The 14,951-nt window shown below is 50.9% G+C and overlaps 1 long non-coding RNA gene across 2 annotated transcripts in view; it reads right to left on the bottom strand.

Moving 5' to 3' along the window:
* Positions 1-1,549: 1,549 nt before the first annotated feature.
* The window catches only part of LOC137205207 (uncharacterized), a 25,493-nt gene continuing 12,091 nt past the window's right edge, over positions 1,550-14,951 (bottom strand). For both annotated transcript variants that reach the window (XR_010934046.1, XR_010934047.1), the window contains 4 exons: positions 10,888-11,018; positions 7,664-7,799; positions 4,471-4,579; positions 1,550-3,087 (listed from right to left, as the gene is read on the bottom strand). This is a non-coding gene — a long non-coding RNA (uncharacterized lncRNA). The remainder of the gene's footprint in view (positions 3,088-4,470; positions 4,580-7,663; positions 7,800-10,887; positions 11,019-14,951) is intronic.

Genomic DNA, 14,951 nt, shown 5'->3' with positions numbered 1-14,951 from the left:
GATGGGTTCCCTAGACAGACAGGAAGGGAAAGGATGCTGACCAGCATTTAGCGAGGACTTCATTTTGGCAAAGCACTGTGCTAGGAGTTTGTCCTATACTACAGCCTTCAATCCTCACAGTCATGGTAAAAATAGATATGCTAATTCCTAATTGTGTACACAAAAGGCATTTCTGGTGGGAACATGCACAGGAACACACGCGAAAGAACTTGGGAATATGGGGACCGTTTAGCAATTTGGAGAGGCGGAAGCATTGGAGGCTTAAGGGGAGGCTGGCAAGAAATGAGCCTAGGAAGGCAGACTGGGGCTTTTCACGTCAGGATAACAAATCTGGACTTTAGCCACTTGGCCGTGGAAAGCCTCTGAAGAGTAATGAGAGGACGGTGCCAAATGTCCCTCTAACTCTTTCTGCACTGATGGCCTCCCTGGTCCTGGTCTCCTCTCCAAATCCTAACCACTGCTCCTCATATCAACAGATACTGACTGTACACCTCGACTGTGGGCCAGGCGCTGTGCTGGTTGCTGGGCATGTGGCAGTGAACAAGACAAGGCCTAATGGAAGAGGGGGCAGTAAAGGGAGACAGACAATAAGACAATACCTAGTAACCAAATACACAAATAAATAAAAGACCATGATAGGTGCTATGACAAAAATAAAACACATAAAGGGGACAGAGAGAGTTGGGGGCAGGGAAGGGAGGCTGCTTTTAGTTGTTTTCTGTCCTGTCCATGGAGCTCCGGTTGTTACGGAGAACAGGGGTCTTAGAACAGGGAACTGGGTGGGGGGTGGTCAATTTCCCCCATTGCAAATTCTCTTCTGAAAGGAAGTTAAGTTCTTAGAGAACCATGGTCCATGCTTCCAACATTCCTGGGCCACTGATGCTGCCTCTCCCCAAGACCCAGGCAAAGAGCACCTAACTTTATAAACCAGCGAGAGGCGTGGGCTGGGGCAGCCAGGGCGAGCAGTGCCTGAATCCCAGAGCTGGAAAGGAGGACCGCAGAGACCACACAGAACAGATGGTAGATGTTTGGAACCCATTTCCAGAGATGGCTTTCTTTCCCTTCACCCATGAGCCGCTACAGAATTTCATCTTCTTGGCAGCCAACAGGGTTCTTCTTTCTCTGAACCGACCCCTCTGCTTCAGGGCCCAGTCTTGGCCATTCCTCACAGGCAGGGAGAAGACAGACTTAAACCCAGGCCAGTGGTCCTCAGAGAAACCAAGTCTGTCTGAGTCATCTCTTCACAAGCTCACAAAATCCTGAGCCCTTTCAACATCTCTGATTACCCGCCCTTGGTGGCCAGACCGATGTTTGTCCTGAGAGTGAGGGAGGAGTACGTGGGATACTGGCGGGGGGGTGGGAGGGGGAGCTTACCATGCCCCAGTTTCTGGAACATGGAGCTGGAAAAGCCAGGAGGGCTACGCTGTGGACCTAGAAAGCCCAAGGAGGGGCCCTCAAAAATGAGCCGAGTGTCAGAACTGGAACAGACCTGATGGGACGGGGGTCTACACGCCTGAAGGGGATGGCGAGCAGGTCAGACTGGTGGGGCTGGATCCCAAGCAGGGCCATCCCGGAAGGAGATTGGGAAACCAGCAGATGCTAGGCGAGGCTTGGAACAAGAGCCTAGCTCATGACTGCATCAACCTGGAGGGAGGAGGGAACAGGTTGGGGAAGGGAAGGGTGAGGTTGGGCCCTGGACAGCCTGCGGGCCCGAGGCTGTGTCGGGGTCTGGGCTGAAGTTAAGACGTTCTCCTAAATACAGAGAAGGAGGCAATCCATGTTGGCCGTCAGTGTCTTTCATCCCTCAGAATAATCCCGCTGGGTCTGGTCTTATCACAGCATTTTTGCCCTCCTGCAAACATGGAGACAATCTGGGGCCCTGGAAAATAATTTGGTAGCCCCCTCACGTGCTTAGAGGACCTCTTTCCACCTTTCCACTCTCCCTGGGGGATTTCCTAAAGCCCAGCCTTCTGAGAGCTGACAAGAAAGGAGAGCGTTTTCTTGATTTCACAGAGCAGAGCATTACGCCTACCTACCAAAGCTCAAGATGATGCAGAATTTGAGGCCGTGTGTGTGAAAGAGTGCAAATCCATCCTCACAATTTTTCTGAGATTCCATCTCAAGCATCCTTAGGCTGAATAATGAGGAATTCAGCACTCTTCCCTACCCACTTCTCTCTCTCTCCACACACACACACACACACACACACACACCCTCCCCCGCACCCATCTCAGAATCTTCTCTTTTTTCTGCCGCAGTCTCTGCTTCCTTCTCCTCCTTCCCACCTCCCATCTCAGCAGGAACACACCAGGACCAGCAGCCTCCCAACCACAGGAACAGGTTTCTCAGAAGGAGTAGTTAATGCAGACCTGACCACAAAGTCAGTGCTGCCCTAAGCCCATGCCTCAGTCTCACCACGTCTAATGTAACCCAAGGAATGACGCAATTGCATCCTGCAGCTTTTACCCAAACAGGGCCTGGGGTTGCCCTGGAGAGCTGGCTCTGCTGCTGTTTTAGGAGCCGACCTCACTTCTTGTGGCAGGAGCCGCTTGGTCCCTTCCCAGGGATCAGCTGCTCCCATGGGCTTGGGAAGGGCACTTATAAAATGGGGATTCATAAACAGGCTGCAGAGGGTCCCCAAACTGAATGCACACGTGTGCGTTCTGTCTGATTCTCAAAGGAATCAGAGACCCTCCGAATGGTTTTACTAGTCTGGGGCAATAGGTAAAACAAGGATTTGAAATTCGCCTCCTCTCATTTCGCTCCCCAGTGCGTGTGAGTTTTATGCAATTCCTCATCTAAAAGGGAAGCCTGAGCCCATGGAAGTCGGGGGTTTAACATCCTGAATATACAGTTCTTTGGATAGTCACCAAAAGAAGATCTGAGTAGGAGACATGAGGTCACCTTCAGGGAGGAGACTCTTGAGCTGTCTGGAGTGAGGGGACGAGGAATGAGGAGGATCGGCGGCCTTGAACCCCACAAGGAGAGGCCAGAGAAACTTTCTGGGATGCAGTCCAGGCTCTGCCTCGAAAATGCAGCTCCAAAAGAGACGCTGTGCAGATTCCAAGCTGCCAAATCCCGGAGGCCCTATTGGACAACCCAACCTCCATCAACCCAGATGGTACTGGGCATTCTGGGCCCTACCCCCCAAGATCAGGAGCCCAAAGTGCAGAGCCACTGCAGAGTCAGATGTGAGAAGCTCAACACCAAGCCCCAGCTTCCCTGACCTCCCACGGGAGGCGTAAGAGAGAATGGGAGCCTCCACCCACCCACTCACCAGCCTCTGAATCTCTTTAGTCCTTGGCATTGGTAATTAACAGCCGGGAAGTTATGCATCAACCTCAGCGAGCTAATGTGGCAGGAGCTCCCTCCTGACAGCAGAGCTAATAAGAAATTTGCTAATGCAATTGATCACTTTAAACAGCCATATGTCAGCGGGGATGAGTGCTTCTTTGCAGCAGCTCGTCTAATTGTCAGAGCAGAGCAGCGAGCTGCTCTCCAAAGGGGGTGAGGATGATGTCTTCACTGAATCAATGGTGCAATGCAGCAGGCAGGGCCTGGGAGGAGGGGGTGTGGTGCTGAGCACGAGGCCCCCAGCTCTTGCGGCTCCCAGGAAGCCAGTCTCTGCAGGCCTGTTCTAAGGACATATTAAGAGCCCTGAGCTGCAGCCCCTGCTGGAAGCTGCACTTGCAGTCTCTCAGTTTATGCCGCAGTATTAAAATAAGAAACAGCTCTGTCTGCAGTGACAGCTGATCTCAGCCTCAGCCCGTGAGTGTCAACACTCCGGACCCCACTCAGGCTTCTGCTGGGGGCAGGGCTGATACCTCCGGCGAATTTGCTTTTTCTCTCCCACACCCTGCAATGACTCCATCCACCAGTTCTGAGTCAGATGCAGGCAAAGAAGATTGAAAATCCACCTCAGGGGACTTCCCTGGTGGCGCAGTGGTTGAGAATCCACCTGCCAATGCAGGGGACACAGGTTCGAGCCCTGGTCTGGGAAGATCCCACATGCCACAGAGCAACTACGCCCGTGCACCACAACTACTGAGCTCGCGTGCCGCAACTACCGAAGCCCGCGCACCTAGAGCCCATGCTCCACAACAGGAGAAGCCACCGCAATGAGAAGCCCACGCACCGCAATGAAGAGCAGCCCCCACTCATTGCAGCTAGAGAAAGCCCGGTGCAGCTAGAGAAAGCCTGGTGCAGCAGCAAAGACCCATCGCAGGCAAAAATAAAAATAAATAAATAAATTTATTTATTTTAAAATAAAGAAATCCACCTCAGGCCCACCAAAGTCTGCTCCCAGTTGAGACAAAAGGCAACTTTCTCTGAATACCTGGTGTTTGACAAAAACAAAGTACGTTTTCCAGAAGGGGGAGAAACCTCTGCTGTGGGATTTTGCTTCCAACACTCACTCCAAACCATTTGCCCTCCAAGCAAATCCATAGAGAAGCAAGAGAATCAACTGACCTCTGTGGGAATGGAGCTCAGGGCTACCAGGAACACTGTTGGAGGGATTAAGGATGTCCACGTGTCTGGATCCCCACTGCTTTCTGGAATAGTCCTCACTCTCAGTTATCTGTGGGAATGAGGGGAGGGTGGGGAGAGGGATGAGGGAGGACAGGCCACCAACATGCAGAGAAACGTCATACCCAGTCTCGATCAGTTCAGCTTTCCTCTGAACCACATGTTGATCCTGATTGTTCCCCATCCTTTACATTAACGCTTTGAATTTTGGGTGGAGACAAAGAAGACAAAACACAAGGACCCAGGTCATAACCAGTGTGTGTACCACACCCAATAACCCAGAGGAGCCTAGTTCCATGTGTCGGCAGTGCCTGACGCAGCAGGCTGCCTTCCTACTCAAGACCTTCCTTGGCCTGATGACTCCCCTAGCCTCTGGGGTGAGGGCGAGGCCAGGTACCAGGAACTGGTGCAAATTTCTTTATGAGTCTCATCTGTAGGAGAGGAGGTTTTGCAACAAGGCCCCCCAGTGAGTTGAAGCCACCTGTGTGTCTGTGAGCAACCTGAAGGCAGTGGGCAGTGGGCAACTCCTCTGGCTTCCCAGAATGCCCTGTCCAGCACCGGGGCAGAGCAGCCAGGGCGGCTTAGGGTCTGAGCAGCACAGCCTCCAAGCCCTGGTCCAGGGGCTTAGCGGCCAAGGATACAGGAACAAAGAGGACCATCCTCTGGACCTGCTAAAGCTAAGGGTCCCAGGGGCCCCTTTATGTGCCCTTGAAAATGTACTTTAATATCTAAAGTCCTATTCTCTTATTAAAAAAATTATTTTTTTATTTTCTCCTGGTTCTCCTCCCAACTTTATTTTTCCCAAATCAATTTTAATACTATTTTGGCCAAATTTAAAACACTGATTAGAATGACACTGAATTAGATTTATTTAGGGAAAGATTTTCACTTTTACAAAATTGAGTCTTTCTATTCAAGAGTATGGGCATGTTTTGCCATTTAAATAAAGCCTTGCTATCCAAGGACTTTTAAAAACTCCACATTGGCTCTGTATTACCTCCCTTGAAGGCTCATTGCCAAAGGTCCCATAGACTGTTTCTCACCAAGGCGGTAATGTGTTACTTCATCCTTGGCACTGAGGTGAATTACACTCTAAAGAGAGCTTCCTGGGTGCCTTAACTGAAACCAAAGGCAATGGGACAAACGGCCACCTCAGGGTGTCTTGGCTCTGTGACCTCTAACAGAGATCCCCTCGACACACAATCTCTACTCCAAGGCCAACAAAACTAAAACACCCCACACTTTCACCTGGTCAACAGTGAGCACCTCTGGGTCCCAGGAAGGAGACCTAAGGGAAAAAAGGCCCCTTCCTTTAAACCCAGGGTTGGTGGTTAACTTGTGAACAGGTGTTAGTACAGACTCTCCCCCCACTCACACTTTTCTTCAGTAACCCCTCTGTAGGGCCAGCTTCACGAGGGCGACCTTGTTGTTGCCCAGGGGCTGGTGGTTAGATGGACCCTGCGCTTGGCTTCAGGCTATCCTGTCACAATCTTGGAATTCTTAATCATTTTGAATAAGGGACCCCACATTTCCATGTTGCACTGGCCCCGGAAGTTACATAACTTGTCCTGCTCCTCTGCAACACTTGCAGGCTCAGAGACGGTCAGGACCAGCCCAGGTCACACTTGGAGGTGGCTGGCATTCGAGCACAGGCCAGTCCAGGTGCTAAGCTGGGCCCCCGGGGCCAGGATCTGTGTCCGGTCGCAGGCAAGTCCTCACTCCCACCTGTATATAGGCCTGGCTGATGGACTTTTAAGGGACACATAACAGGGGACTCGATGCTTCCTTCCTGGCCTCCTCCTCCCTGCCCGCCTCCCAGGGTCCGGGCTCTAACAGCCCACTTAGATAATCCTCGGCAAAACTTGCTGACTGTCATCTGGACTGCTTCAGGTACGGGCCTGCTCAGTATTTCCAGAGTTTAGACCCCAGGAGCGAGTGAGCAGTCTGCGTTCTCTCTCCAGACTTCTGCCTCTCTCAAGACCTCCTGGGAGTCTGGGTCAGCAGGAGAGAGCACTTCCAGACCATTAGCAGGAGCACATCCGGTCTCCTGGGCCAGAGGAAGCCACCGCAGTGGGAAAGAGAAGGGCCAGAGCTCCTGGGACATAATCCATGAGGGTTACTCAGCCACCAGTCAGTGCAGCTGGGAAGGAGGATGAGGTGGGGCTCCAGCCTGGAAAGCTCGGGGTCACATGTGCCTGGGAACCCTAGGATCTCCCCTCCTTCAGATCCCTCAGCCAGGAGGATGGAGCTAGCTTGGGCAATGAAGGAGTCAGGGTACCACCGGGAGGGAAGAGGCTCAGGGAACTCCCCATGGACATGCACTTTTGAAGGAAGCCTTTCTTCCTGAGGCCCAGCCATGAGGATTCTGGCAGCAAGAGAAGGATTCGTCTGTAACCTCCCAACTGGAGAGGTGGAAGGAAAATGTTTAAGTGTTTATTTAACTCCATCTCTCCATTTACACATTCATCCCTTCATTAATTTAGCACTTATGTGAATGCTTATTTAGGGATCAGTTGTGCCAAGTGCTATGAGGACTATCGACTCACACGGTGGAAAGAAGGCAAGAGTACTCTCTAGGGTCCCTTTTATAAGAGCACGAATTCCATGCATGAGGGCTCTATACTCATGACCCGCTTAATACCTCCCAAAGACCCCACCTCCTAATACCATCACATTGGGGGGTCAGGATGTCAACATATGAACTTGGGGGCAGACACAAACATTTCATAACAGATTATAAGCTCTGTGGGGTGGGGACCATGTCTGTCTTGCTCACTGCTGTATCCTCAGCCCTTGCCCAGAGGGTGGCACATAACTGGGGCTCAGTAAATACTTCTGGAATGAATGGATGAGAGATCTGACTGCTATTTGGAAGCTCTATAAGAACTCAGAGAACATCTATGTGGGCTGGAAGAGCTGGTGTTGACTTCATAGATGAGACATAAACACAGAAAAAGTTAAATAACGACACAAGACGACAGTACAATAAAGACGACAAGGCAGTATGTGACACACGTCAGGCAAACAGTGCAAATACTGTGCGTTAAAGCAAGGAGAGTGTATCAGCTATGTTTTTGTCAGCAAGTAACAAAAAACCTCAACTCAGACTGTCCTCAACTGCAAGGGGATTTATTACCCTTCATAGCGCAGGTTCAGAGGAAGGGCAGGCTCAGAGTGTTGACACCGCAGCTCACGGAGTCCTTTCCCTCCTGCTCTGCCATCCTCGAGTGGGCTTCATCCTCATGTTGGGTGGCAGGATGTCCACAGCAATTCTAGACATGGAAACATCCTACTGAAGCAGGACAAACTGTCTCTTCCCATGTCTCTTTCCCAGGAGCTTTCCAGCAATTTCTCCCTGCATCTCACTGGCCAGAGCTGGGCCACATGCCCAATCCCAGGCTGACTATTGGTGAGGGGAGTAGGATTCTGTGACGAGCACAGACCAGCCACAATCCACTCTTGGAGCTGGGATGGGATAACTGTCCACTGAGTTTAAATGGAGGAGTAAATATCCCATAGAAATTAGAATCTGTTAGACATGAATAAATGGGAAGATGAATGTCGGCTAAAAATCAACAGTATCCACTGCAGCCCACCCCTTTGTATATCTAACGTCTACTCGCACCATACAAAGAGGTCCCCCTGTGCCGAAATTGTCTAAAAAAGGCTTGATGGAGGAAACAAGATTAAGTTACGTCTTTACAAAAAAGGTAGGACTTGTACAGGTGGAGAACGGGCAACAAGAAATGTGAAGCTGGAGGTGAGAATTAGCCAAGATTGCACCCAGAAAATGCTCCCCCAAGAGACCAAGAGCTACTTAAACCCAGGCAATTCTGTGTAATGGAAAGAGCTGGACTTTGGTGGCAGAAAGGCTTAGGTTTTGGCTCTGCTACTTGAGTTTCTTAACGTCTTGGAATCTCCATTTCCCCCAGTGACGTAGGACTGGAGGGTCTGCCTCCCTGGAATGTGATCGGGATCACACCAGACTGTTCAGGACAGAATCTTGCACACAGAAAGTGCCCACCACATGTTTTTCTCCTACCTTCTCCTTCCTTGGAAAGGAAGGCTGTTCTAGAGAACACTGAGTTGCCAACACAAACTTCAGCCCTACTGTGAAACAGAGGCACCAGCCTGTGCTCTGATGCCAAGAATTGAAGCATGAGTTTTCACTTCTCACTTTAGTCTTAGATGAATGTTGGGCCTCTTCTCGCCTTCTTTATTTCTAATCCTTGACACCTTGTGGTGTAAAATTTGACTGCAAAAATCCAGATGAAAAGCAGAGGACCTTGGAGGCAGAGATGAAAAGAAGGGTCCACCTCAGTGCCTTGGTTAACAAAGGATCTAGCTAAGGGCCTGACTGCCCAAGGAGGTTAGAGCTGTGCTTCAGGACCATTGGGGCCATCACACACCCACGAGAGAATCAGAGAATGTTGTAGACGCTCTTATCAGAGAAATGTACATATGTAAAAAGATTATTGTACATATATTATTACATATTATTGCATATAATTTCCACAGGTTCTGGGACACTCTAAAGTATCTCTTTAAACTCCAGAATGAGAAGTCCTGCATTAGTGAGTTTGTTTGGGATGGTCCAGGCCTGGTTTCTGCAAGCAAATGGGAGAAGAACTGGCTTTGCACCAGTATAACCCCACAGAGTGACCTGCAGCTTCAGGATGGGGACGCCGCTGCCGGCTCCTTTGTTCCTGGCTCCACACTCACACTGGCCTGAGCACAGTCTGGGGGATGGACTGTGCACCCGCCGACCCTTAGGGAGGGTTCGGGTGATGCTGACACTCTTGCTGACTTAAAAGAAACCAGCTCAATGTGTTTTGGATGACGGGTTCTTTGTCCTGAGAGTGATGATTACCTCCCTAAGAGCTCTTAAGAATACAGGGACAAAGAGGCAAAGCCGAAAAGACAAAGACGCAGATAGATCAAAAATGGCACGGAGATTTCAGAACAAAAGCAAAAAAACATCGGGAGAGCTGCCTCGGAACTTGTCATTGTGGCGGCGGGGGAGGGGTGGCTAATCAGAGCCGGGGTCCGGGAAGGGGCAGGTGCGGGGTTTAGGGCTGCGGATCTGGACACCGTGAGCAGCACTTACGTAAGACTGAGAAAACATCGGTTGTCCGGATCAGAGAATGGGGGAGGGGTGCCTTCCGGAGTTTAAGAGGAGGCTGAAGCCGTCCCCGGCCTCCCACCATTGGCGCCGCCTCTGCGGCTCCAGCTCTGCAGCCCCGCGGTCTACAGAGGCCCAAGGACGCCGGCCGCCCTGGCCGAGGGTTAGCTGCTGCGAAGATGGCAGCCGGGCCCCTAAATGGACCTCCCCAGGAGCCCAACTCGATCGGCTGCGTGCATTATTAATGCATTATGTCATCCTTCCTTGCACTCGCTCTCAGCTGCGGAAATTTTATAGAGCAGTATTATTAATTGAAGCAATTAGTGCGGGGGATATCAGCACAGCTACGTCAGAGGGCTGCGGACGTGCAAGGCCAGGATCTCTCCCTCCCTCTCTTTGTGCCCCGCTCTCCCTCTCTCCCACCTCCTCCCTGTGCCTCCCCAGCCCCTCCTCCCTTGTTTCTACCCGCCCCCACTTTCTTCTCTCCTGCTCTTCCAGTTCTCTCTCAATATCCCTCTGGGGAGACTCAGGGTACCCACCACCCTTCCCAGGCTGCAATCATTCCATCTCCAACCAGCACAGGCAGGCAGACAATGACAGCATCACCGTGGCTGACTCCTGGCCTAGTTGAATTAGGATGGAAGACCATCCCTCATGGTTCTTATCTTGGCTCAGAGCCCCTAGTGGGGGTGGCGGGTGGCAGGTAGAAAAAGGAGGGGCTCACTACCTGTCAGACCCATTCATTCATTCATTCATTCATTTTTCCTCTGTGGGTACCCAGCCTTATAGTAGGTGCTGTGGGAAATAAAGAGGAGATAACAGAGCTTAGGCCCCGGAACTGAGGTTGTAACCAGAGAGACCAGACTGGCCACTGAAACAGAGCAAAATAGGGTGCAGCACAGGGTCTCAAGGGAGTGATCCCCGACGGGTTGATTGCCCAGCCCCGTGAAACACCCGCTGTGGCCCAGGAAGTGAGAAGTAAGGCCTAGGAAAGCAAAGGAGCCCTGAGAGGTGAGGAAAGCGAGCTACCGGCAGGCTGCAGGAGGGTGGGAGCAGATGCAACTGCAGCGGAAGGAAGGAAGGAAGGAAGGAAGGAAGGAAGGTGCAGGCTGAGCAGGTTCAGGGCAGAGCTTGGGAGGGACTCCAAGCTGTGCTCCCTGCCCCCCCGGCCCCCCCCCCCCGGCTCCCCTACCCCCCCCCCCGGCCCACCCCCCACCCCATGATACTGAAGCTCTCACCAGCTGAGGCCGAGACCTAGAAGCAACTGGAAAACCTGGCCAGGGGCCAGGACACCAGGATACCAGGGCCCACACCCCAGATCCTTTCATCAGGAATCGGAGACACCTGAGAGGCCACAGGCTCAGGTTCCCTGTAAAATAAACAGATACCAGGATGGAAACATACAGGATGAACATTCACCCTCTGCCCCTCCCCACTCTCCCTGCTCCCCTCCAGGCTCATGGGAACAGGTGCACCTTGTGTTACAGAGAGAAACCTCCTTGGAAATCTGGGGGCAAGTGGTCTGCTTGGATATATTAAGTTTTAGTGGCAGAATGCTCTTAGCTTTTAAACTTGTTTTCTTATGGAAATTTTCAAGCATACACAGTGAGAGAAGAGACTAATGAACCTTCATATTAATATAGCTCAGCTTCAAAAATGATCACCTCATGGTCGGTCTTCTATCCACCTTCCCCCAACTTTTGCGGGGCAGGAGCACGCGCTTTAAGGTAACATGCTCTTGTAAAAAATGGTCTGCTCGGGCTTCCCTGGTGGCGCAGTGGTTGAGAGTCCGCCTGCCGATGCAGGGGACACGGGTTCGTGCCCCGGTCCAGGAAGATCCCACGTGCCGCGGAGCGGCTGGGCCCGTGAGCCATGGCCGCTGAGCCTGCGGGTCTGGAGCCTGTGCTCCGCAATGGGAGAGGCCACAACAGTGAAAGGCCCGCGTAACGCAAAAAAAAAAAAAAAAAAGGTCTGCTCATTTTTCTTCTTTTTTTTTCTTTATTAAAAACAAATGCACGCACACCCCCTCTGACAGACAGATTTTCATATACAGTGCTTATTTAAATGTGAGAAAAGGATCTATCATGGGTTAAACTCTCCCAATGTGCCTGGGCAGGGGTAGGGTGTTAATTGTTTACTCCTCCCAACAGCTGGAGAAGTAGAGATAATTAAACGGTGAGAGGAAGTTCACACACAGTAAATTACAGAGGCCCACAGGGTCCAAGACCCCTGCTGCTACCCTCTACTGCCCCCTATCTCCTTACTCTCCAAGGGCACCCCTGGAGAGGCTAAGGCCAAAATGGGGGGAAGAAAAGAAAGATGTTGGGGAGTGAGGCTATTGATGGCTACCCCTGTGATCTGACCTCAGTTCCCTGAGCTCTGTTTACTCCTTTTCCTGGCCTGGTGGTGCCCACTCCCCACCTTCCAGGACCCTCGTGCTGACCACTTTCACCCCATACCTCTACTGAGACCTATTCCAAGGAAAGGGGCTCAGATTAGTGAGTGAACTACAGTATCACCTACATCAGGGCTGCCCAACAGACTTTCTATGACGATGGAAATGTTCTATTCTGTGCTGTCCAATATGGCAACCACAAGCTACATGTGGTTGTTAAGCACTTGAAATGTGGCCCTACATGGAAAGTCTTGAAGAAGGCAGGATTTTGTCCTCGGGGTGGTAGGGAATTTTAGGAGGTATCTGAGCAAAGGAATGTTTTATGGGAGCAGGAAGGCTTTATGGTTTTATGTGCTTACTGGTTTGATTGCTACCGTTGACCCATCACGGCCTTCCAGGTGATGGACCCTGGTCTAAGCTCATGCACAATCTCATTTAATTCTCAAATACAGCCCTCTGAGGTTGATGTTTTACAGATGGAGAAACTGAAGCTCAGTTATGGTGAGTGTCATGCAGTTACTGAGTGGCAGAAGACATGAACCCAAGTCTGTCTGATTCTGAAGCCTCAGAGCACTGTGCAGCGCTGACTTTAAGAAAATTCAGCTGCTATCAGGACGTGAAAATGGGCTGGAAGAGGAGAGAGATGAAGTGCTCAGAAACAGCACCGGCACTCAGAGCGGCTACGTAAATCCTTGCTCACTTAAATTGAATTGAGTGAAGGTTCTGGAAAGTCTTTAATCCCAACCAGGTTGCCAGGAACTAAATATGGCCCAGGCCTCTAAGAAACCAGTTTTCACCTGGCAAGCTGGGGCTCCACAGCCCTTATAGGCTCTCACACAATTACTGTCCATTAGAGAGGCTAACAAGAGAAGCCACTTGGCAGGCCTGTTCCTGGGGGCTGTGGCCAAGCCTAGGACCGCCTGAAGGGGACAGGTGTGAAGACTTGCTGTGTGAAGGTGGCATTTCCGCTGGTCCTATCCTAGGGCCCTGCCAGTCCCCAGTTCCTTTCCAGGGATATCTGAGCTAACCTCCCCAGCTGGGAAGAGGGGCCTGGACCAGGGGCCTGTAAGGCCCAAAGACAAGGTCAAACGCAGAGATTCAGAGTTCAGGGAAGCAGGATCAAGAGGCTCTGATCTCCAGAAAATCACTTTAAGTGAAATTTGTCTTCACACCCTGGTTCAGCCCTGAGTCCTCTCCCAACCTACCCTCAACCAGAACTTCAGTTTCTCATACCCCCGAGGTCCTCTTGTCAGAAAACTGTCTGCAAAACACATTTATCCTAAGATGTTAGGACATTATAATCATCTATTCCCCTTACAGGAAAGTTGTTCCATGGTGGAATTCCAGGTCCTCAGTTTGGGAGGATGGAATTTGAGTTAAGGTCTAACCTGTTTGTAGACAAGACCAGTCTGGCTGATATGGAAGCAACTGGGAGAGAGTTTCTGAGAAAACAAGTAGGCATAACTAGGCACATCAAATTAGATGAGGTAACTCCTTCAGTCTGCAAGTATTTCCTGAACGCCCCATCATATTCCAGGAGCTGAGAGGCAAACAGAACAGTGAAAGAGACAGCAGGTGAAAGAGCTTTGGACTTGGTGACAGAAGACATACCTGAGTTTTGAATTTGAGCTCTACCACTGATGAGCTGTGTGATCTTAAACAAATGATTGGCTTCTCTGAGTCTCATTTCCAGTTTTCTTTGATTTGGTAGACAGAGCCGAGAGGTTAAGAGCTTAAGCTTTGGCAATAGACAGACCTAGGTTTGAATCCTAGTGTTGTCACTCACTGGTGGTGGGCCTTGGGAAAATTCCTTGATCTCTGCCTCAGTTTCCTCATCTGGAAAATGGGGACAGCAGTTATACATTTCCTGGTTGTTGTAAGAATTAAATATAATAATAAATCTACAGTGCTTCATATACTGTCTCAGATAGAATCTGAATATGTTAATTATTATTATATTCATTGCTTGTTGCCCCAGGATTAGGTGTCAGACGAGGAGGAACAGGAAATGCTGGGAAACTGGGGGATGGATATCAGAAATGAAGCTGGGTCAGTGGGAGGATGAAGCCAAACAGAGATGGCCCAGGCTCAGGACCCAGGCAAACTTACTCAGAGTTGTGCGATCATGCACAAAGGTGATGGCTGAAGGTGGGGGTGGGGGCTGAAATCCCACCTAAACCCCACTCCCTAAACAAGCTTCGCCTGTGCTGGCAGCATCCTGCACAGGGCCAGGCAGGCAATAGGACAAGACCTGCTCTAAGGGGTGGGAGCAGGCCAGCCTCTGGGAAAGGCAGAGGCAGAAGGAAGGCAGTCTCACAGCTGAAGGAGTCTGGTGGCAGCAGCTGGTGTTCCAGGGACAGGACTCAGCTGCAAAGACCTTGCATGAGAGGGAAGGGCACAACTCAGTTCCCAGAGCCTTTCAGGGCTGGTAGGAAACCAAGGCAGGTATTCACGCAAGGGGCTACACAAACATGATGGTCAGCAGGCACAAAGCAAATGGCTCTGATAATGGAACAGACTGCAAGGTCAGGCCGGGCCCGGGCACAAGGTTGACTCTCTCCTGGGTCACAGAGGATGAGCGACTGGGGCCTGAGTTTGCTGCTACTGATGATGCAATGGGCAGCTGTTGATGCTGGAGGGGGCAGGCTGTGGGGACAGGGAGCTGGGCAGATCTATATAAATTTTTTTCCAAACCCTTTGGCAATCGAATGCTCTTCACGATCTGTGAGGCTATGTGGTAGGATTTACCTCTTTCAGGAAGGGTGGCCTCCCTAATGAAATGGTGTTAGGAGCAGGGGGATATTCCTCTGCTCAGGAATATTGCCCTTATGGTTCTCTGTGCCAGTGTAATCTCTTTGGATAAAGTCAAAGGTCACAAGCTCAGATGCTACAGGAGCCAGGCAGTGG

Source organism: Pseudorca crassidens, chromosome 14, assembly GCF_039906515.1.
Source record: "Pseudorca crassidens isolate mPseCra1 chromosome 14, mPseCra1.hap1, whole genome shotgun sequence".
Taxonomy (NCBI): Eukaryota; Metazoa; Chordata; class Mammalia; order Artiodactyla; family Delphinidae; genus Pseudorca; species Pseudorca crassidens.
This window is presented reverse-complemented; position numbering and strand designations above follow the sequence as displayed.